The sequence below is a fragment of the Rhipicephalus microplus genome, chromosome 5 (genome assembly GCF_043290135.1).
Source record: "Rhipicephalus microplus isolate Deutch F79 chromosome 5, USDA_Rmic, whole genome shotgun sequence".
NCBI classification, from domain to species: domain Eukaryota; kingdom Metazoa; phylum Arthropoda; class Arachnida; order Ixodida; family Ixodidae; genus Rhipicephalus; species Rhipicephalus microplus.
The window spans coordinates 100,558,477-100,581,521 of NC_134704.1; the positions used below are offsets into that span (position 1 = coordinate 100,558,477).

The 23,045-nt window shown below is 44.0% G+C and overlaps 1 long non-coding RNA gene across 1 annotated transcript in view; it reads left to right on the top strand.

Moving 5' to 3' along the window:
- LOC119173408 (uncharacterized) overlaps nucleotides 1-15,309 on the top strand; it is a 31,393-nt gene extending 16,084 nt beyond the window's left edge. The window contains exons 3-4 of the long non-coding RNA XR_012895176.1: nucleotides 11,593-11,647; nucleotides 15,008-15,309. This is a non-coding gene — a long non-coding RNA (uncharacterized LOC119173408). The remainder of the gene's footprint in view (nucleotides 1-11,592; nucleotides 11,648-15,007) is intronic.
- The last annotated feature ends 7,736 nt before the right edge of the window (nucleotides 15,310-23,045 follow it).

The window sequence follows — 23,045 nt, forward strand, 5'->3', positions numbered from 1 at the left end:
CATTTCATGGTCCTGCGGCTCTTGCAGTGGTTTCGTTCACATGGCATGTTGCAAAACTGGTATGGTATTACATGACAGCATCGCGAACATACGTGGCAGATATTAACGTAGAAATAATGACATGCATGTCGTGTAGGTAATGACTACACGACACACTCTTAGTGCACTCACAGTGGTTTCGCCAGCTTCAGATATACCAAATTTGGTATTACGGTGCAATAATGGGTGACGAAGATATGTGACTGGTGAAAACATTGAAATCATTGAATGCGTGTCATGTAAAAACATGACTGCATGCCACGCTCATGATATCCTGACAGCCGTATCTTGAGCTTCATTTATACTAAATTTGGTGTTACGGGACGTGAATGAATTACGAAGGTATGATACTGGTGCAAACATGATAAACATGAGATGCGTGTCATGTGAGAACATGACTACATGCCACAGTCAAGGTGCCGATACATTTCGACGTGACGCGGCGCGTGCTCGCCGGCGTTCATTTCGTCGCGTCACGCCGCAGTTTCCACGCCAGGCGCCGGTTTTGCCATATACTCGCAGGCGTGCGTCGTGCTGCGTCGCTTTAATGCATGCGCGTTTCAGCGCGTCCGGTATCTCTCTGTCACGAGAAGAGGGAGACATGGTGTTGTCTGGGTAACGCATCGTCGGGAACTCCGCGCCGGTTGACCAGCGGCCGTCGGGCCGTGCCGACGGACGCTGGTCACGCCGGTCGCACCAGACCATAGAGTGCCCGCGTTTTGCTTGCGTAGCGTCGCTGTGCCCAGCGTGCGCGTGCGTCAACGCAACGTTGTAGTAAAATGGGCCCTTCATGAAGCGCTCGCGGCCATTTTGCTAGCTCTACATGTACAAAATTTGGTGTTACCTAACGTCAATGGATGATGAATGATATGACTGCTGCAAACATGATAATCCTGACACGCATGTCATGTAGGAACATGACAACATACCACGCTAATAGCGTGCTCGCGGCCGTTTTCATAGCTCCACACATACTAAATTTGGCATCACGTCATGTAAATAAATTACGATGGTAAACGACACATCAAAACATGAAAATCATGACACGGAAGTCATGTACGGCATTATTTACCTCCACCTCGTTACGTTGAGCTGATTTTAAAGTTACATATCAACCTTTGTTACTCGTGGTTCGCATATCATCGATTCCCACTGTACGGGGTATCTGCCATCTTTTTTTCAGGTGCCATCTATACTCAATGGTTTACAAAAACACACTACTACTTCTGAAGCCACGTGACAAAGTGTTGGACACGCTGGGTAGCCCTCACGGATGTTGCAGACCACTCCAGGTTGACGCTCTTTCCGTCGACCCATTCATTACAAGCAGGTTTCAATACACCTTATGTAAAAGTACATCCATTTGTCTTCCATCTTGCGCATACCACCATGTTAGAGGCTCAGCGCAGTGCAGTACGCACAGTTTGCGTGTGCTTTCATATACTTGTGCGTAAGGCATTGCGGCGTGAGACATGCGTATTGGCTGATAATCGCAATGACGACGTATTGCGCCATCCCTCGTTGCACACAGGAAGAACCTCGGTATGCTGAAGTCAAAAACGTGAGCCGAAACATCACTTCTTATTTTTTTCAAGCTCATGACGACGTTTCGACAAAGTGCTCCGGCTACTGCTTCCCAAAGACGTCTTTGCAGTCGTCTTTCTAAGACGTGAAATAAGGCGTGAGAATAAAACGTGCAATAGCACTTGTGTTCCCGCAAATTGCAGCTCGCCTAGTCAAGGTAGCTTTTGCGCCGCGGTGGTCTAGTGGCTAACGTACTTGGCTGCTGACTCACAGGTCGTGGGTTCGAATCGCGGCTGCTGTGGCTGCATTTACGATGGAGGTGGAAATGTTGTAGGCCCATGTGTTCTGATTTGGGTGCACGTTAAAGAAACACCAGGTGGTTGAAATTTCCGGAGCCCTCCACTACGGCGTCTCTCGTAATCATATGGTGGTTTTGGGACGTTAAACCCCACATATCAATCGATCATCAAGGCAGCTTTTGCAACGTTTTCTTTAGCAGCCGTTTACAAGGTGAAGGTGATGCCTACACTTTACGCGGAAGCCACCTTATAACGTAACGAGAATTATCGAGGCTAATTTCACGTGCCTGCATTTCGTTGAATGTGCCGAGCCCGTAGAATGCTTGAAAAACGTGTGCAGTCATGCGTAAGTCATACCCCTAAACGGTAGCTTGTCACACTCCAGAAAGGGGAACAAAACCTGATAAATCAATAATGCTCTAGCATCGTCGCTTCCTTCTCAGAAGGCACCAAGGACGCGCACTTCTTCTGATACAGCGTTGTCGTTACCCAAACATGATGAACAAAACACATTCAACGAAATGTTGACACGCGCTATTATATCTGCGATAAAGTTTGTTGGGTGAAGGTGCCTTCAACGTAAAGCGTACGAGTCGCCTTCACTTTGTAAACGGGTGCTAGCAAAATCATTGAAAAACTACCTTGCTTCGGCGTGCAGTAACTTGTGGGAGCTAGAATACAAGTTCTATTGCACGTCTTACTTGCTTAGAAAGAAGAACGCAAACGCATGTTTCAGGAACAGTAGCCGGAGCACATGCTGGAAACGTCATCAGCTTGAGAAAATAACAAGAAACTAAGTTTATGACTTAAAGTTTTTCTTCAGCATTCCTAGTTCCTCTTTGTTCTGTAAGAGACGCAGCAATACGTCAGCATTGCGATTATCAGCTGACAAACGCCTCACGTCAATAAAGAGTTTAAGTGCTGCGTACGCTGCGTACGTGGCAGCGTTGCGTACGTAAGGATGCCACGTTCTGCGTAGTGCGCATGCGCAGACCGCAACTCGCACGTATCGCGTTACGTACGCAGCCGCTACGTACGCACGCATGAGATGCGTGCGTGCGTACGTATGAGCTGATCGCACAGCTCTCGAACAAGTTCGCGAAAGAGCGAGACTTCGTTTTGCAAAATGGCGGCATCGAAGGCAAGCACCGACCGGCTCTGTGGCTTAAAATATGGCCATAATCTGGCTATAACACTTGGATTAGCTCACATTGGCTGTCAACAACACGTACTTCTATTCTGATCTACCAGATGGCGCAACACGCTTCACGCTCGTTACTTACGCGGGTACTACGGCGTACTAAAAGCCGATTAGTGGCAAACGACGCCACGTAACGCAAGGCGCTTGCGTGATGCGTACGTAGCACCATTCCGCAGTACTAAAACTCTCTAATACGCCTTCCGTATACGTCTACGTAAACACACGCGGCCCGGCGCGGACTGTGCATACTGCGCCCCACTTAGCCTCTAACATGGCGGCTATTCACACAACGGCCGACAGATGGCAACAATTTTGCATATGATCTATAGTGAAGCGATGCAGAACAATGGGTTGCGTAATTCCGCTATAAAATTTTCGTTGGCAGGCTCAACATAGCGTAACCACTCCTTTCACCGGAGGGATCGTCTCCAGTTACAATGGCGCTTTCTTTTCGGTGCTATCCATACCAGTTCGAATAGTATAATTCTATTAAGTAATATCGCAAATGCTACGCAATGCGTGAGAATTCACCAGCAGAGAGTTGTTGCTTTACTGCCCTCAACAAAAGTGCATTACAACAATAAGACAACATCTGTCTCTGATCGGTGCCCAAATTTTATTCAAAGTAAATTATTAACGGCTGGTAATGGCCATCTGGTGCCTTTTGTTCAATGAACACAGTTCAAGACTACCAGGTTGCATCCACTGACAAAGGCAGCGAGTCTAACAACCACCACAAGTCCGTATAGACTTATAGGAGGCGAAGTTTACAATGCAAAAGTTAAGCAAACACCAGCAGTATGCCGGATGTAGAGCAGCAACATCTCAGATGGAAAGAAAGGCAGGGAAATGAATCAGACACGCATATGAACTGCTACCCTACGCTGGCACCAAGTGGATTAAGGGAGGCAAAGATGGGGAGACAAAATCGAGCACACTGGAAATTCGCGTGAGTTTGCGATTCGTAGTACGGAATGCAGATTATGAGGCGTATCACTCTTCATAACGTAGACAGCGCTGCCAACAACGGACAGAGACAAGAAATTACACGAAACCTAGCGTTCCACTTCCTTTCTTTTGGCTGCATCTGGTTGCGTTGCCGTTCCATTGCGAGGTACTACCAACTACACATAGTTTCGATCTTACGTCCCGTTCCACTGTTATTGCCGGCTCAGTTTACATGCCGCCGATTGTCATACTTAATAAGCAACACTTATATGCCTCACTAAAGCAAAAGTTTACTTTATCGGCGTGATTCACCAAACGTAATATGATTTCATATCTGCGAGCCGAAGCAAAACTGAATGCGTGCAATTAGTACTGAAACCGGGTAGGTTTTTTATTGGTTCTTCTTGCTTATTGTGGGGAGGCAGGAAGTGAAAAGAAAGTGTACAAAAACATCGTGTCCAAAATTTGGGGTAAAATATCACTGGCCCTTCTTATCAAACTTTGGGGCTTATTGAGCGGCGATTGCATACCAACAATTCTGTGAAAAATTATTAAATAATTGACAAAATGTTCCTTCGTTCGCGGTTGTCTGGGATTCGTTTCGACGCTCGAGAGATGTTTCTTTGGCACGTACACATACGAAATATATTGGGATGACTCGCGCATAAACTTTTTTGTCCTAAATGGTACCCTACTTTTTAGTTCGTATAACTTGTTGTATGCAGCCCACAATAACGTCTAACGTTTTCGCATGTCGTTCAAAGATGTCAAACAATGATGAAATGTATCATGACACATAGCGACAGAACACCGAATTCCCGAAAAGAGCCTGTCAGAGCGCCCATTCCCACATGCGGTGATCCCTTTGTTGGTGCTTCCGTCTTCGGTGCTTCATGCGGGACTTAGGTTGGTGAACAGGTCAGCCCAATAACATGCAAATACGTTGAAGCGAATAAACAAGGCGATATGGCATTACAGTCCTACTTCCTTCAAAACGCACGCGGCTATACTTTCTCGGTTTTTTTTCACCTTAGAGGAGAAATATGAAATGTTATTGTAAGAATCCGGCAGCCTCATAGGTTCAGATCTCACTCCCAGGTGTCTGCCAGGAACCCTTGAGCTTTAGCGGCATCCTCGGCTCGTCAGGTTGGCCAGAGCTGTTCCTCTGGATCTCTGCTGAAGAGCATGGTGTCTCACTGCTCATCACAAGTGATCGCGCCACCCTTTTCAACCGCCTTTTGACAGGCCAACATGATGTGGGATAGACTCGCTTTTTCTTAAATAATTTCAGCTTGTCGGTGTGTGAACCAGGGTAGTTATTTGTAATGTAATGCAGTGCAATGTAACGTAATTTTATGTATTGTTATGTAGTGTGATGTACTGCGATCTAACGTAATGCAATGGTCTTTTTTATTGCAGATGTGGACTTCCTCCTCGTGCTGGTGCGAGAATTAGATATGCTTGTACAAATGATGTAAGTACAGCTATAGCTATTTCTACATTTTATATAGTGTGCTAGTCACTGCTTATATAAACTTACTGGTTTTTAAGTCCACGTGTTTGATGGCTTGCTCATCTATCACAAAATCTTTCCATTTTCAACAAGCCTACAGTCATTGCACTAACCTGCCACAATGATGTAGTGGTTATATGCTTGGCTGCTAACCCGTAGGCCACCGGTTCAAATCCCGGCGACACCTGCCGCATAATGAAAAGAAGCGATAATGCTGGAGGCTCGTGTATTTTTAGTTAGGCGACCTTTGAAGAACCCCAGGCGGTCGGAATTTCCGAAGCCCTTCCTCACAGCATCTCACATAAACATATCGTGTTTTGGGTATGCTAAGCCTCATCAATTTATATTATTACAAATTAGCAGTGTTTGAATAGACGCACAACAGGCCCATTCCAGGTGGTGCGCTCATAGAAGAGGAGAGACTTTTTTTCGAGGCGTGCACATTAGTTTGTTTGGCTTACAATTATTCATGGCGAGTTCTTGCAGTGCTTCAGTTAGTACGGCACTCAGCCGCTGACCCGAATGTGCGCGGCGTTTGCATTTCTGTAGAGGAGGAATACTAGATGCTTCCGTACTGTGCGACTTCAGTGCACAGATTGGTGGCTCACATAAATGAATGGCGTCGTAAGGTTTATATACTCAGCTAGGGCAAGCCAGCATGGCTGACGTAGTTTAAGGGACATCACTTTGAGTTATAGCATACTTGTATGGGATGCAAAGGAGAATAATTTAAACAAACTATATGTATTGCCGAAAAAGTAGGGTCCCATTTTATTTTAAACATTGCTATGTCGATCATGTATATATATATATATATATATATATATATATATATATATATATATACATATATATATATATATATATATATTGAGAGAGAGAGTGTGTGTGTTATAAGAAATATGTCCAATATTCTTTAAGAATTAAAACACGGCGCTATTTGCTCGCCGTCTTCAGAGTTGCTTTTTTTGTAGTGGCAGGCCTCTTAAAAGGGTTGAAGACATCAGTTAGAACAGTTATTAAGGAACCTAAATTATTATTTTTAATTAGTTTGGTGAGGCAGGTAAATCAATTGACAGAATTGAAGTCATGAATGCAAAGAACCCATTGCCATTTTAAGATTTTATAAAAATGTCCTCTAGCAATTGCAGCTAAATAATGAAATTCTCCTGAATCTGCACACATAAATGGATGAATGGATAGATGGGCGGACGGACGGGCGGACGGATGAATGGAAGGACAGATGGATTGCGCTAGAACTGTTTTGTACTGCGTACCACCTTTACCATGGATATATATACTTAAGGTACTAAACTTCTGGACGTACAAACAGTGTGATTATTGTAAATATACAATGATTGTGCTAAATGACATTCGCAGTTCAAGTGGTTTTTCAGTTGGGCGAGATATGTGACGCAGAAGCGCTACACTTCACTGAAGCCGGAATCAGTGGATATTTCATTTGTACACAACTTGCAATGGTATATGCTTATTGTGACTGTCGTTTCTTGTTTGGCTTACGTTTCACTTTGATATGCTGAATAAAATACCTCGTTATCGGAAAGCGACTTCTTCTCTCCGCCGCAAACCTCCGTATTGTCAGGCCGGACTGGTCCAGTCCCACGCTTTTGATTTCGAGCATCGGGCTGGTTTTGATTTAGTACGTCGGGCTGTCCCGGGTTGGGCTACGGCTCGACCATTCAGCCCGTACACAACTGCAGTGGATATTGTATGCGCACCGTCACGTAGCAGACTTCGATTAGCTCGTGCTTGGTCATTTTCGCTTGTCATGGCTAACCTTTGGCTGCTGTTGACTTATGGGATATGTTTATTAATGGTTGTCTAGCACTGTTTTTTAAGAAATGAGTCAATTATTCAAGTTATTGCCTAATAACAGTCTTGGTTAATAACGTTCAAATTACTTAAAAAGTGAATACAAAATAGCCCGCCAAATTTTATATCCCACGAAACAAGCATTTACTGAAATGACCAAAACATTTGGTTTAGAAGGTGAGGAAATGAAGAACTGTTGCATAGTAGGAGCTACTACTAGTTACACACTAATAGTCGGTGTCATGGAACGAAAATGAGCAATTCTTTGTGACAAAATGAATCGCTTTATAGGACGCCGTAACAAACGTCACTGCCTATTATAGGTCAAAATGATAGGTCTGGTATTACACGCGTTATGTCATGTAAGATGTTATATACCTTGCATACTACCAGTTAAAAAGAGAGGTTGGGTGAATGATGTGTGACCGTTATCCGCAACGCGACCCTGCCACCCAGCACGAGTAACTATATTACTGTAGACAGCGAATCATATGTTGAGTATACCACTTAGGAAACTAGAGGATGCAACTTCTGCCGAATTCATTGTGGATAAATTCAGGATTTTTTGCCTTTATTGATAACTATACGGGTGCATCTCATGCCCTCGTAATATTGGAGGGATTGCTCACGCAGGTCCTTCAAAAAGTTGAGCCCCTCAACACGTTTGTTCTTGGTGACCGAGGCCTTTTTGCCGTGCAAGCTATCATGAGTATAGAGTTTCCTACAAGGACGCAAGATGGAACTCTGGAACTAGTGTCTATGGCAGCAGCAATGCATGAGGCTCCAGCAAGCATGGGAATGATGGGTAGTAGGCGGATTGCCTTCGTACTTTCGGCTCCATTTGGCTTCGCGATGCTTGGAGCTGCTTTGTCACGAAGTAACAATTTGAAAATGTTCAGCGATTGCACTTCGCCACCGTGACCTCTTAGGCTCACCAATTTGAATGAGGTCATGGGGTCATGAAGTTCAAAACGATTGCTTTCTTTATTCTAAACGCAACTAAAACACTTCATTAAACGAAGCCACAAGTCCGTTCGGAACCCGCCAGCCCGAAGGCTAGGCAAATCTATGTACTATCCATCATTTCCATCCAACTGATTGCAAAGATCTCGGATAGAATTCATCATCAGGTACCGCATGAAAAAAAGTACACGTAATGCCTTGCAAATGCCTAGCGGGTACCTCGTTTCTCCGCAGAATGACCAATAACAGCGGAGCGAGTGCTTGCCATGTTAACAAAAGTTGTGATTTACGGTATAGTGGGTGTGGCTTCCAAGCCTACTTCTATTAGTAGCCCTAAGATAGTTCGCTGGTTTTATAAGTGCTGCAATTCTAGCATTCACCGTGAAAGTGCCGTGCTTTTCATGCAGGCCTCGCGTAATTCTTTTTCTTTTCTTGTTGTTCTCAGTGCAAGCATTGCGTTTAATTAAGCTAATTTATCGCAAATTGACACATTGCCCTTCAGTTTACTTATTTTCATACTATTTGCGTTTTTCTTTTATTCAGTGCAGAAACAGACACGTCAGCAATACGTCAGCATTGCGATTATCAGCTGACAAACGCCTCACGTCAATAAACAGTTTAAGTGCTGCGTACGCTGCGTACGTGGCAGCGTTGCGTACGTAAGGATGCCACGTTCTGCGTAGTGCGCATGCGCAGACCGCAACTCGCACGTATCGCGTTACGTACGCAGCCGCTACGTACGCACGCATGAGATGCGTGCGTGCGTACGTATGAGCTGATCGCACAGCTCTCGAACAAGTTCGCGAAAGAGCGAGACTTCGTTTTGCAAAATGGCGGCATCGAAGGCAAGCACCGACCGGCTCTGTGGCTTAAAATATGGCCATAATCTGGCTATAACACTTGGATTAGCTCACATTGGCTGTCAACAACACGTACTTCTATTCTGATCTACCAGATGGCGCAACACGCTTCACGCTCGTTACTTACGCGGGTACTACGGCGTACTAAAAGCCGATTAGTGGCAAACGACGCCACGTAACGCAAGGCGCTTGCGTGATGCGTACGTAGCACCATTCCGCAGTACTAAAACTCTCTAATACGCCTTCCGTATACGTCTACGTAAACACACGCGGCCCGGCGCGGACTGTGCATACTGCGCCCCACTTAGCCTCTAACATGGCGGCTATTCACACAACGGCCGACAGATGGCAACAATTTTGCATATGATCTATAGTGAAGCGATGCAGAACAATGGGTTGCGTAATTCCGCTATAAAATTTTCGTTGGCAGGCTCAACATAGCGTAACCACTCCTTTCACCGGAGGGATCGTCTCCAGTTACAATGGCGCTTTCTTTTCGGTGCTATCCATACCAGTTCGAATAGTATAATTCTATTAAGTAATATCGCAAATGCTACGCAATGCGTGAGAATTCACCAGCAGAGAGTTGTTGCTTTACTGCCCTCAACAAAAGTGCATTACAACAATAAGACAACATCTGTCTCTGATCGGTGCCCAAATTTTATTCAAAGTAAATTATTAACGGCTGGTAATGGCCATCTGGTGCCTTTTGTTCAATGAACACAGTTCAAGACTACCAGGTTGCATCCACTGACAAAGGCAGCGAGTCTAACAACCACCACAAGTCCGTATAGACTTATAGGAGGCGAAGTTTACAATGCAAAAGTTAAGCAAACACCAGCAGTATGCCGGATGTAGAGCAGCAACATCTCAGATGGAAAGAAAGGCAGGGAAATGAATCAGACACGCATATGAACTGCTACCCTACGCTGGCACCAAGTGGATTAAGGGAGGCAAAGATGGGGAGACAAAATCGAGCACACTGGAAATTCGCGTGAGTTTGCGATTCGTAGTACGGAATGCAGATTATGAGGCGTATCACTCTTCATAACGTAGACAGCGCTGCCAACAACGGACAGAGACAAGAAATTACACGAAACCTAGCGTTCCACTTCCTTTCTTTTGGCTGCATCTGGTTGCGTTGCCGTTCCATTGCGAGGTACTACCAACTACACTTAGTTTCGATCTTACGTCCCGTTCCACTGTTATTGCCGGCTCAGTTTACATGCCGCCGATTGTCATACTTAATAAGCAACACTTATATGCCTCACTAAAGCAAAAGTTTACTTTATCGGCGTGATTCACCAAACGTAATATGATTTCATATCTGCGAGCCGAAGCAAAACTGAATGCGTGCAATTAGTACTGAAACCGGGTAGGTTTTTTATTGGTTCTTCTTGCTTATTGTGGGGAGGCAGGAAGTGAAAAGAAAGTGTACAAAAACATCGTGTCCAAAATTTGGGGTAAAATATCACTGGCCCTTCTTATCAAACTTTGGGGCTTATTGAGCGGCGATTGCATACCAACAATTCTGTGAGAAATTATTAAATAATTGACAAAATGTTCCTTCGTTCGCGGTTGTCTGGGATTCGTTTCGACGCTCGAGAGATGTTTCTTTGGCACGTACACATACGAAATATATTGGGATGACTCGCGCATAAACTTTTTTGTCCTAAATGGTACCCTACTTTTTAGTTCGTATAACTTGTTGTATGCAGCCCACAATAACGTCTAACGTTTTCGCATGTCGTTCAAAGATGTCAAACAATGATGAAATGTATCATGACACATAGCGACAGAACACCGAATTCCCGAAAAGAGCCTGTCAGAGCGCCCATTCCCACATGCGGTGATCCCTTTGTTGGTGCTTCCGTCTTCGGTGCTTCATGCGGGACTTAGGTTGGTGAACAGGTCAGCCCAATAACATGCAAATACGTTGAAGCGAATAAACAAGGCGATATGGCATTACAGTCCTACTTCCTTCAAAACGCACGCGGCTATACTTTCTCGGTTTTTTTTCACCTTAGAGGAGAAATATGAAATGTTATTGTAAGAATCCGGCAGCCTCATAGGTTCAGATCTCACTCCCAGGTGTCTGCCAGGAACCCTTGAGCTTTAGCGGCATCCTCGGCTCGTCAGGTTGGCCAGAGCTGTTCCTCTGGATCTCTGCTGAAGAGCATGGTGTCTCACTGCTCATCACAAGTGATCGCGCCACCCTTTTCAACCGCCTTTTGACAGGCCAACATGATGTGGGATAGACTCGCTTTTTCTTAAATAATTTCAGCTTGTCGGTGTGTGAACCAGGGTAGTTATTTGTAATGTAATGCAGTGCAATGTAACGTAATTTTATGTATTGTTATGTAGTGTGATGTACTGCGATCTAACGTAATGCAATGGTCTTTTTTATTGCAGATGTGGACTTCCTCCTCGTGCTGGTGCGAGAATTAGATATGCTTGTACAAATGATGTAAGTACAGCTATAGCTATTTCTACATTTTATATAGTGTGCTAGTCACTGCTTATATAAACTTACTGGTTTTTAAGTCCACGTGTTTGATGGCTTGCTCATCTATCACAAAATCTTTCCATTTTCAACAAGCCTACAGTCATTGCACTAACCTGCCACAATGATGTAGTGGTTATATGCTTGGCTGCTAACCCGTAGGCCACCGGTTCAAATCCCGGCGACACCTGCCGCATAATGAAAAGAAGCGATAATGCTGGAGGCTCGTGTATTTTTAGTTAGGCGACCTTTGAAGAACCCCAGGCGGTCGGAATTTCCGAAGCCCTTCCTCACAGCATCTCACATAAACATATCGTGTTTTGGGTATGCTAAGCCTCATCAATTTATATTATTACAAATTAGCAGTGTTTGAATAGACGCACAACAGGCCCATTCCAGGTGGTGCGCTCATAGAAGAGGAGAGACTTTTTTTCGAGGCGTGCACATTAGTTTGTTTGGCTTACAATTATTCATGGCGAGTTCTTGCAGTGCTTCAGTTAGTACGGCACTCAGCCGCTGACCCGAATGTGCGCGGCGTTTGCATTTCTGTAGAGGAGGAATACTAGATGCTTCCGTACTGTGCGACTTCAGTGCACAGATTGGTGGCTCACATAAATGAATGGCGTCGTAAGGTTTATATACTCAGCTAGGGCAAGCCAGCATGGCTGACGTAGTTTAAGGGACATCACTTTGAGTTATAGCATACTTGTATGGGATGCAAAGGAGAATAATTTAAACAAACTATATGTATTGCCGAAAAAGTAGGGTCCCATTTTATTTTAAATATTGCTATGTCGATCATGTATATATATATATATATATATATATATATATATATATATATATATATATATATTGAGAGAGAGAGTGTGTGTGTTATAAGAAATATGTCCAATATTCTTTAAGAATTAAAACACGGCGCTATTTGCTCGCCGTCTTCAGAGTTGCTTTTTTTGTAGTGGCAGGCCTCTTAAAAGGGTTGAAGACATCAGTTAGAACAGTTATTAAGGAACCTAAATTATTATTTTTAATTAGTTTGGTGAGACAGGTAAATCAATTGACAGAATTGAAGTCATGAATGCAAAGAACCCATTGCCATTTTAAGATTTTATAAAAATGTCCTCTAGCAATTGCAGCTAAATAATGAAATTCTCCTGAATCTGCACACATAAATGGATGAATGGATAGATGGGCGGACGGACGGGCGGACGGATGAATGGAAGGACAGATGGATTGCGCTAGAACTGTTTTGTACTGCGTACCACCTTTACCATGGATATATATACTTAAGGTACTAAACTTCTGGACGTACAAACAGTGTGATTATTGTAAATATACAATGATTGTGCTAAATGACATTCGCAGTTCAAGTGGTTTTTCAGTTGGGCGAGATATGTGACGCAGAAGCGCTACACTTCACTGAAGCCGGAATCAGTGGATATTTCATTTGTACACAACTTGCAATGGTATATGCTTATTGTGACTGTCGTTTCTTGTTTGGCTTACGTTTCACTTTGATATGCTGAATAAAATACCTCGTTATCGGAAAGCGACTTCTTCTCTCCGCCGCAAACCTCCGTATTGTCAGGCCGGACTGGTCCAGTCCCACGCTTTTGATTTCGAGCATCGGGCTGGTTTTGATTTAGTACGTCGGGCTGTCCCGGGCTGGGCTACGGCTCGACCATTCAGCCCGTACACAACTGCAGTGGATATTGTATGCGCACCGTCACGTAGCAGACTTCGATTAGCTCGTGCTTAGTCATTTTCGCTTGTCATGGCTAACCTTTGGCTGCTGTTGACTTATGGGATATGTTTATTAATGGTTGTCTAGCACTGTTTTTTAAGAAATGAGTCAATTATTCAAGTTATTGCCTAATAACAGTCTTGGTTAATAACGTTCAAATTACTTAAAAAGTGAATACAAAATAGCCCGCCAAATTTTATATCCCACGAAACAAGCATTTACTGAAATGACCAAAACATTTGGTTTAGAAGGTGAGGAAATGAAGAACTGTTGCATAGTAGGAGCTACTACTAGTTACACACTAATAGTCGGTGTCATGGAACGAAAATGAGCAATTCTTTGTGACAAAATGAATCGCTTTATAGGACGCCGTAACGAACGTCACTGCCTATTATAGGTCAAAATGATAGGTCTGGTATTACACGCGTTATGTCATGTAAGATGTTATATACCTTGCATACTACCAGTTAAAAAGAGAGGTTGGGTGAATGATGTGTGACCGTTATCCGCAACGCGACCCTGCCACCCAGCACGAGTAACTATATTACTGTAGACAGCGAATCATATGTTGAGTATACCACTTAGGAAACTAGAGGATGCAACTTCTGCCGAATTCATTGTGGATAAATTCAGGATTTTTTGCCTTTATTGATAACTATACGGGTGCATCTCATGCCCTCGTAATATTGGAGGAATTGCTCACGCAGGTCCTTCAAAAAGTTGAGCCCCTCAACACGTTTGTTCTTGGTGACCGAGGCCTTTTTGCCGTGCAAGCTATCATGAGTATAGAGTTTCCTACAAGGACGCAAGATGGAACTCTGGAACTAGTGTCTATGGCAGCAGCAATGCATGAGGCTCCAGCAAGCATGGGAATGATGGGTAGTAGGCGGATTGCCTTCGTACTTTCGGCTCCATTTGGCTTCGCGATGCTTGGAGCTGCTTTGTCACGAAGTAACAATTTGAAAATGTTCAGCGATTGCACTTCGCCACCGTGACCTCTTAGGCTCACCAATTTGAATGAGGTCATGGGGTCATGAAGTTCAAAACGATTGCTTTCTTTATTCTAAACGCAACTAAAACACTTCATTAAACGAAGCCACAAGTCCGTTCGGAACCCGCCAGCCCGAAGGCTAGGCAAATCTATGTACTATCCATCATTTCCATCCAACTGATTGCAAAGATCTCGGATAGAATTCATCATCAGGTACCGCATGAAAAAAAGTACACGTAATGCCTTGCAAATGCCTAGCGGGTACCTCGTTTCTCCGCAGAATGACCAATAACAGCGGAGCGAGTGCTTGCCATGTTAACAAAAGTTGTGATTTACGGTATAGTGGGTGTGGCTTCCAAGCCTACTTCTATTAGTAGCCCTAAGATAGTTTGCTGGTTTTATAAGTGCTGCAATTCTAGCATTCACCGTGAAAGTGCCGTGCTTTTCATGCAGGCCTCGCGTAATTCTTTTTCTTTTCTTGTTGTTCTCAGTGCAAGCATTGCGTTTAATTAAGCTAATTTATCGCAAATTGACACATTGCCCTTCAGTTTACTTATTTTCATACTATTTGCGTTTTTCTTTTATTCAGTGCAGAAACAGACACGCATGGCAATCATGTGGAAGAGGATGCACTTGTACACCCCACAACACGTACGGAATTGTTTTAATATGTTTGGCTAGACGCTCGCACATGCCATACGATTTCGGTAGACGTCGGGGATGATTGAAGATGGACTAATGCTCTCAACATCATTGCGCAATATGTCATCGCTGCACCTTCTACATTGACATATAAAACAATATAAGGATACAATGTTCTGTTTTTTTTTCTGGCAATGTGTCTTGCCAAATATGCAGTATTAAAAAATCTCATAGATATTCATTTCAGAATGGCTATTATTTAGATGAGCATTTGAAGTATTGTGCCACATGCACACTGCATCATACCATTGTCGACAGTGCCCTCTGCAATGACATCTGTCCACGATCTGCATTTTCAATTTTCGTGCGCATAAGCATTTCCATGCGTGCTCTAGGAAAAGACTAGGTCCACCACTCTGCCACGAAACCCGGATCGCTACAAGTAACGTGTGTATGAAACAAAGTATATTTCGACGCCCTGCTGTGGTTTGAACATGCACGCACACACAGAAACAGGGGCAGACACGCATTAATGCACACAACCAGACCTATACATCTCCAGTCTCGAATACAAGGGTTTCAAGAACTGTGTCTGAAAATCCTCAATGCCCAAATTAGGCGTCATGTCTTCGTGCTTCGCTGCAAATATCATTCTTCAGCCGGGAAAGTGCCCATTTATGTTTTGCTTTGCCTCAGACATTGCCTCCTCCATGTTGGATCGGCCGCATCTGGCTGGTATTGATGAAATATAGGCCTTGCTGCGTGAGATATAGACGTCATCTGGCAGTGTCATCGGGAGAAATGCAGAACTCAAGGTCACTGCAAGAAGGCAGCATGATGTCGTCAGTAGGGGCCTTCACGTGCGCACGCCCATGAAGGATCCTTTGTCGGCAGAGTGCTTTTTGTGCCTAGCGTCACAATTTCAGCGCAGCGTAAGAAACATTAGGGTCTTTAGAATTACGTATCTGTGTATTTTCTAGTAAAAGAACTTATCTTCAAATACTTTCTTATTGATATGCGCCTCAGGTGTGCGTGATATCTGCTTATTGATCGACAATGTTGACAAGCCACCACTTCAAAATGGCTAAGCGTAAAGCGAGTGCTTAAAGTTTATCCGCGGGTCTGAATCATGTGACACACAGGTCAAAATTTCTGCATTAAAAATATCGTATTTAAAAGTGATCTTCATAATTACATCCTTTGTTGCGGGGGATGTTCTGAAGTTTTTTTTGAAATCATGCTAGGACTAAGGCTCGGGCAAGTTCGTTCATTGTGCAAAAAAGGAAAAAGCAACGCCTAATTTCAGACAAAAAAAAAGACAGATGGCAGGCGCATACGAAGGCAGCGCCTGTCGTCATTTGTCATCTTTTGTGTTATTCTCAAACTGAACGTTGCTTTTTCGTTTCATGAAATCAAGGAATGTAGCAATGAAAGAAATGAAATTAACTGTTTAATACCAGGAGTTGGCTGGTTGAGCCAAATGGATAAATTCAAAGAAGAAAACATATTTAGCTGCGAAATTAGGCGTTTGAATGATAACATTTCAAAATAGCTGCTACCGCCAAGACATTCTCGGACGTATGTTACTCTCGTGTAAGCTTAGTATCGGCTTTTGATTAGTGTGTGATTTATGGAAGCCTGATCATAGTCTTATGATATTTCTTTATTGTTGCACAACAGAATGGTGGATTCCTAATTTTGTCATATACATATATATATATATATATATATATATATATATATATATATATATATATATATATATATATATATATATATATATATATATATATATATATATATGTTATGTGTGTGTGTTTGCGGGATAAATGAAGTTGAAGGTAGCACACATTGGAAAGGAAGAAGCGTTTGCTAACGTTTAGCCATGGCATGGCCTTCGTCAGAGTAAGTAGGTGTGTTACAGTGAGCCGCTTTTATGGGCTCACGTGTCAAGCTCTCAGCAGAGCACCTGGTACTTTGTAAATAAAATAACACTTGATATCGATTGCAAAAGACGTAAAATGACAAGCATGATAGGTACTTCAATATACGAGTTTGTAATGTTCTTTGCGTATCAACATTGAGGCGGACGGTGTGGATGGTAGGAAATGTGCAACGTGATGTCTTGCAGGCATATAAGGACGGACACCTTTCCACCGTAACCTCACTGTTCAGACTTTCATGCAGACTTTCTTGCTAGGTACATACTTACCTTTGTTGATTTCCACATTTATTCTTGCAAGAAAGTCTTTTTTTATTCGCCGAGTGCGCTCTGCGAATGAAGAGGTATAATTAGCGAGGTCTTGATTGAAAGATAGTAAATGGCATAATCTTAATTTGCACAATTCTAACTAACACGGCCATAGAAACTAATGAGAGTTGGTTCTAACTTGCATGCTCCTAAAAGCGTTGTGCTAAGTAGCACAACCTTACAAAGTTTAGCTTTACATCGATTCATCAGCATAGTCTCAGTAAAATGTCACTTAAGTACCTTGGTCTTAGCACGACCTGGCTTGATTAGCATGGCCATAGCATGTCCTCAATGAGCTAGTTATATCGCCCAGCCAATAAACTAATCAGCCATGCCGACGTGCTCTGGGTGCAAGCAGACAATAAAGAAGAGGACGAAAAGGGTGCGCGTCGGTGCAGCGACGCGCTAGAACGTAGCGACTGAACTCGTGAAGGACACGGCCTCGGTGATTAGCTCTGTCAGCAGTTAGTGAGGATCTCAACGAGCACGGTGCTGATTATTAGATTCGAAGCATCTCTTTGACTAGCCTGTGTACCAACTGATCTCTACTAGGGGGGAGCTGGATGGCGCATTGAGCGCACGTGGTGGAAGCCACCGGAAGACGCCGTTGGTGGGTCGGAAGCCTCCGCCATGAACAGTCATCTCCTGCGTGCGCGGCGGCTTTTTTTTTCTCGTCTTGTTAATGAAATGCGGGCCTATAGAGAGCTTTGTCATGGTTTGTTAACTTTACGAATCGACCAGAAATGTCATCGCAAAGACATTTCATGCATAGGTACCTCCAAATTATATTTGCTTTACGCATTCTGCGAGGAAATATGGTATTTGACCGCTATTTTTTTATATAGGCATATTTGAGGTGTTTGGTTTTAAATGCGAAGCATTTTTTAGAGAACTTCGGCGACTTTGAGCATATCTATCTATCTATCTATCTATCTATCTATCTATCTATCTATCTATCTATCTATCTATCTATCTATCTATCTATCTATCTATCTATCTATCTATCTATCTATCTATCTATCTATCTATCTAGCCGCCTACGACTTTCAACTCTCCTGGCTGTTTCAATAACAGTATCAATACCAAACTTGGTGGGGCATAACATGACGGAATGAAGAACACATTTGACTAGTCATAACATGAAAATCAGGACATGTAGGTCATGAATGTCATAATTTACTTTTCATGCTTCTGCAGCTAGCTCTTGCGGTAATTTCTTTCACATGGCATGTTGTCAAGCTGGTATGGTATGGCATGATTCACTGGCACACACAAGCGACAGACCCTAACGTGAAAAACATGACGTGCGTGTCATGTAACAACATGACTACGTTCACGCTCATGATGCGCTCGTTGCCGTTTTGCTAGCGTCACATATACGATATTTGGTATTATGGTATGTGAATGGATGACCAAGGTATGTGACTGATGCAAACATGATAATCATGAGATGCGTGTCATACAATAGCATGACTACATGCCACGCTCTTGATGCGCTGGCGGTAGTTTCGCTAGCTTCAATTACACCAAATTTGGTATCACGGGACGTGAATGGATGACGAAGGTATGATACTGGTGCAAACATGATAAACATGAGATGCGTGTCGTGTAACAACGTGACTACGTGCTACGCTCATGATGCGCTCGCGGCTGTTTGGCTAGCTTCACATGTACCCGACTCGGTATTACGCGCCGCCAATGGATGACGAAGTTATGTGATTGGTGCAAACATAATAACCATGATATGCGTGCCATGTGAGAACATGACTGCATGCCACAGTGAAGACGCCATATCTCTTCGACGTGACATGGTGCGCGTGCTCGCTGGCGTTCATTTCGTCGTGTCACGCCAGCGTTGCCACGCCAGGCGCCGGTCCTGCCATACACTCGCAGGCGCGCACCGCGCTGCGTTGCCCCGCCGCAGTGGTCTAGTGGCTAAGGTACTCGGCTGCTGACCTTCAGGTTGCGGGTTCAAATCCCGGCTGCGGCGGCTGCATTTCCGATGGAGGCGGAAATGTCGTAGGCCCGTGTGCTCAGATTTGGGCGCACGTTAAAGAACCCCAGGTGGTCAAAATTTCCGGAGCCCTCCACTACGGCGTCTCTCATATACATATGGTGGTTTTGGGACGTTAAACCCCACAAATCAAATCATCAACCGCGCTGCGTTGCTTTGACGCATACGCGTTTCAGCACGTCCGGCATCCCTCCAACATGAAAAGAGGGAGACGCAGTGTTGTCTGGGTAACGCATCGGCGCGAAATGCAGCATGTCGCATTTCACGCCGGTGGCTGTCACACCGCGCCGACGGATGCTGGTCGCGCCTAGCGTCAAACTATATAAGTCCTCGCGTTTCGCATACGTACCATTGCTGTGCCCCGCGTGCGTGCGCGTCAACGCTATATTGGAGTATAATGGGCTTTTCATGATGCACTCGTGGCCGTTTGACTAGCTCGACATTTACCAAATTCAATGTTACGTTATGTCAATGGATGACCGAATATATGATTGGTGCGAACATGAAAATCCTGACACGCGTGTCATGTAGGAGCATGAGAATACACCACGCTCATAGCGTGCTCGCGGCCGATTCGCTAGCTCCACATATACTAAATTTGGTATCACGTGACATGAATAGATGACGAAGGTAAACGACACATCCAAACATGATAATCATGACACGGAAGTCATATACGGCATCATTTACCTCCACCTAGTAACGTTGTACTGATTTTAAGGAGACGTATCAACATTTTTCATTCGTGCTTCGCATATCATCGATTCCCACTGTACTTGAGATCTGCCAATTTTTTTAAATGCAGTTTATCTTGCTCGAGGCCTCAAATATTCGAGATGTGGGTCAGTACTTTAAAGAGAGACAACTGGATGCCGTCTACAAGAAGCAGATTTTGCGGGTACCATTTTGCAGATTCATGTTTTGACCCCATGGTTTCAAGAACTCATCTTCAAAACGCTGTCATCCCAACGTTGTCTTAAGTGAGAAGTACAGGTTTTCCACTCAATTTAATCCAAGGGCCAGCCAAATTAATCTAGGCGCCATTCAATTTAATCCAGCCGCCACTGAAATTAATCCAGGTGCCATTCATTTTAATCCAAGTGCCACTGAAATTAATCCAACCGCCAGCCGATTTAATCCGGACGCCAGTGAATTTAATCCTGATGACATTGTGACTTCAAAATGACCCAGAATTTTCGGGAATGCGTGGAGTGAATAGCTTTGGAGTGAATTTAACAGGGAAAAACCATGAATGAGTCACTCGTGACACAATGTGACTCGCGCGACTTTATGACGTCTATCACCCGCGTGAGCACTATTCACACCTTCGACATGCATATCACAGGAAAAGCCGTCCACACAGTAATAACTTGATAATTATTAACCAGGCCAATGATCTCATCACGAGTGACTTGGGTGACGTCCTCACGCATATCACCCACGCACACACTGTCTTAACCTTCCGTCATGCATATCAAATGAAACGTCTTTGAAAAGGCGGGATTTTGATACCTAAAACTCGGCCAAGTCACCTGATAACCAGTTCCTCAGGATTGATTGATTTGTGGGGTTTAACGTCCCAAAACCACCATATGATTATGAGAGACGCCGTAGTGGAGGGCTCAGTTCCTCAGGATCGTCATCACAAATATTACCCGCACACGTAAATTACTCGCCTACCGACATGCATACCAAACGAAACGTCTTTGAGAGAGCAATAACGTGGTACCTATGACTCGGCCAACTGACTTGATCACTTGTGATTTAGGTGACGTCATCACGCCTATCACCCACGCACGCAATGTCTAACCTGCCATCATGTATACCAAACGAAACGTCTTCGAGAGGCTAATAAATTGAACGCTGTCAATCGGCAGAGTGACGTGATCACTAGTGACTCGTGTGACGTCATCGCGTTTGACACCCACGCACGCAGCGTCTAACCTGAGTTCATACATATCAAATGAAACGTGTTTGAGAGAGTAATAACTTGAACTCTGTCCCAAGGCCCAGTGACGTCATCACTAGTGACTGGCGTGACGTCATCTCGCCTAAGACTCACGCAAGCACTCTATAATGTGCCTTCATGCATATCAAACAAAACGTCTTTGAAAGGGTAATAACTTGAATGCTGGCACTAGGCCGCGTGACGTCATCACTAGTGACTCACGTGACGTCATTACGCCTATCACACGCACACGCAGTGTCCAAACCTGTCTTCATGCATATCAAACGAAATGTCTTTGAGAGAGTAATAACTTGAACGCTGTCACAAGGCCCAGTGACGTCATCACTAGTGACTGGCGTGACGTCATCATGCCTGACACCCACGCACGTGGTGTCCTAACCTGTTTTCATGCATATCGAACGAAACGTCTGTGAGAGAGCAATATTGTTATACTTATGACTCGGCCAACCGACCTGATCACTATTGACTCACGTGACGTCATCACGACTAACAGTCATTCAAGCACTCTCTAACGTGCTTTCATGAATATCAAACGAAACGTCATTGAGATAACATTAACTTGAAGGCCGTAGCAGGCAGCGTCTGCTAGTAAAAAACTGATTTCTCGCGCTGCACAGCCGTTCACCAGCTAACCGGTATACGTAGGCACCAGATCGCGCGTTTCGAATTCAGTCAAAGGCGTCTTTACATGGCTTTTGTTTGACGTGACGCTTTTCTTGACTCGTGTAGATGCGATGGAAGCAACAGTACCTTCAAGCAGCAGTGTGGTACAACCCAACAACAGTGTCACATCGCTCGTTGAGGGCAGCGCTTCTCCTTCATTCAATAAATGGAAATAATGAAGTTGAAATGACAATTAAGCATTTTACAAACCATACTCAATTACGCAACATTCAACCGATACCCTCACCTCCCTGCGACACGTTTACTCCAGCTCGTCGTGTGGGTAGATGTACGCGTCTTTTTTGTTGCTTCTCGTGTTTCGTAGAATGCCTTGAAAATGCGGGCAGCCAGGCCACGATACTGTGAACGGACAGGCGTTCTACACTAAACAGGCACGCTAATTCCAAGCACACTAACCTATAAGAAACGGCGTGGCGTAGAATGTAGAAAGGAAGGCACGAGTCAGCCACAGCCTTGAATGGCGCATCAGCAAATGGCCAGTTGTAAATAGCAATAGTATGTATCTCAAGTATGGGTATTGCACTCTATTACAACGGATTTGTTTCACAGGTTAACCAGATGAAATAATTGTTGAGCCGAAGGAGTGGTAGACAAATGTTTTTGTAGCAAGCTTTAGAGCAGGCAGACCGTGCGTCTTATGCTTGATTAAGGATATACAGTGTTATGACTATAGCCGAATTATATGCAAACGCCTGCTTCTTTCTTGTGCTCATATCGTGTCATTTTGACACGTGAGCACAAATTAGAGGGCGAGGTGAGCTTTTATAGTGCTTTTATAGTGCCTATTAGTACCTATTTCGGGCGTTGTAGCCTCAATTCGTATAGGTGCCTGTAAATGTCTGTTTTCAAAATCGATGCCTATATAAACGCTATTTAACCTGAAATTTTGCTTTCAAGTACCACTGAGCCCGGTATTCATGTTACCGGGCAAAATAAATGTTTCGGGACACTGTGTGGTGCGAACTACTTTTTATTTCACGAGTTAGGTTTAGAACTGTCAAACTCAGAAGGAATTTTAGCCAAGAGGGAGGTAGACTAGCCTCTACACATGTATACCATCCATGTCG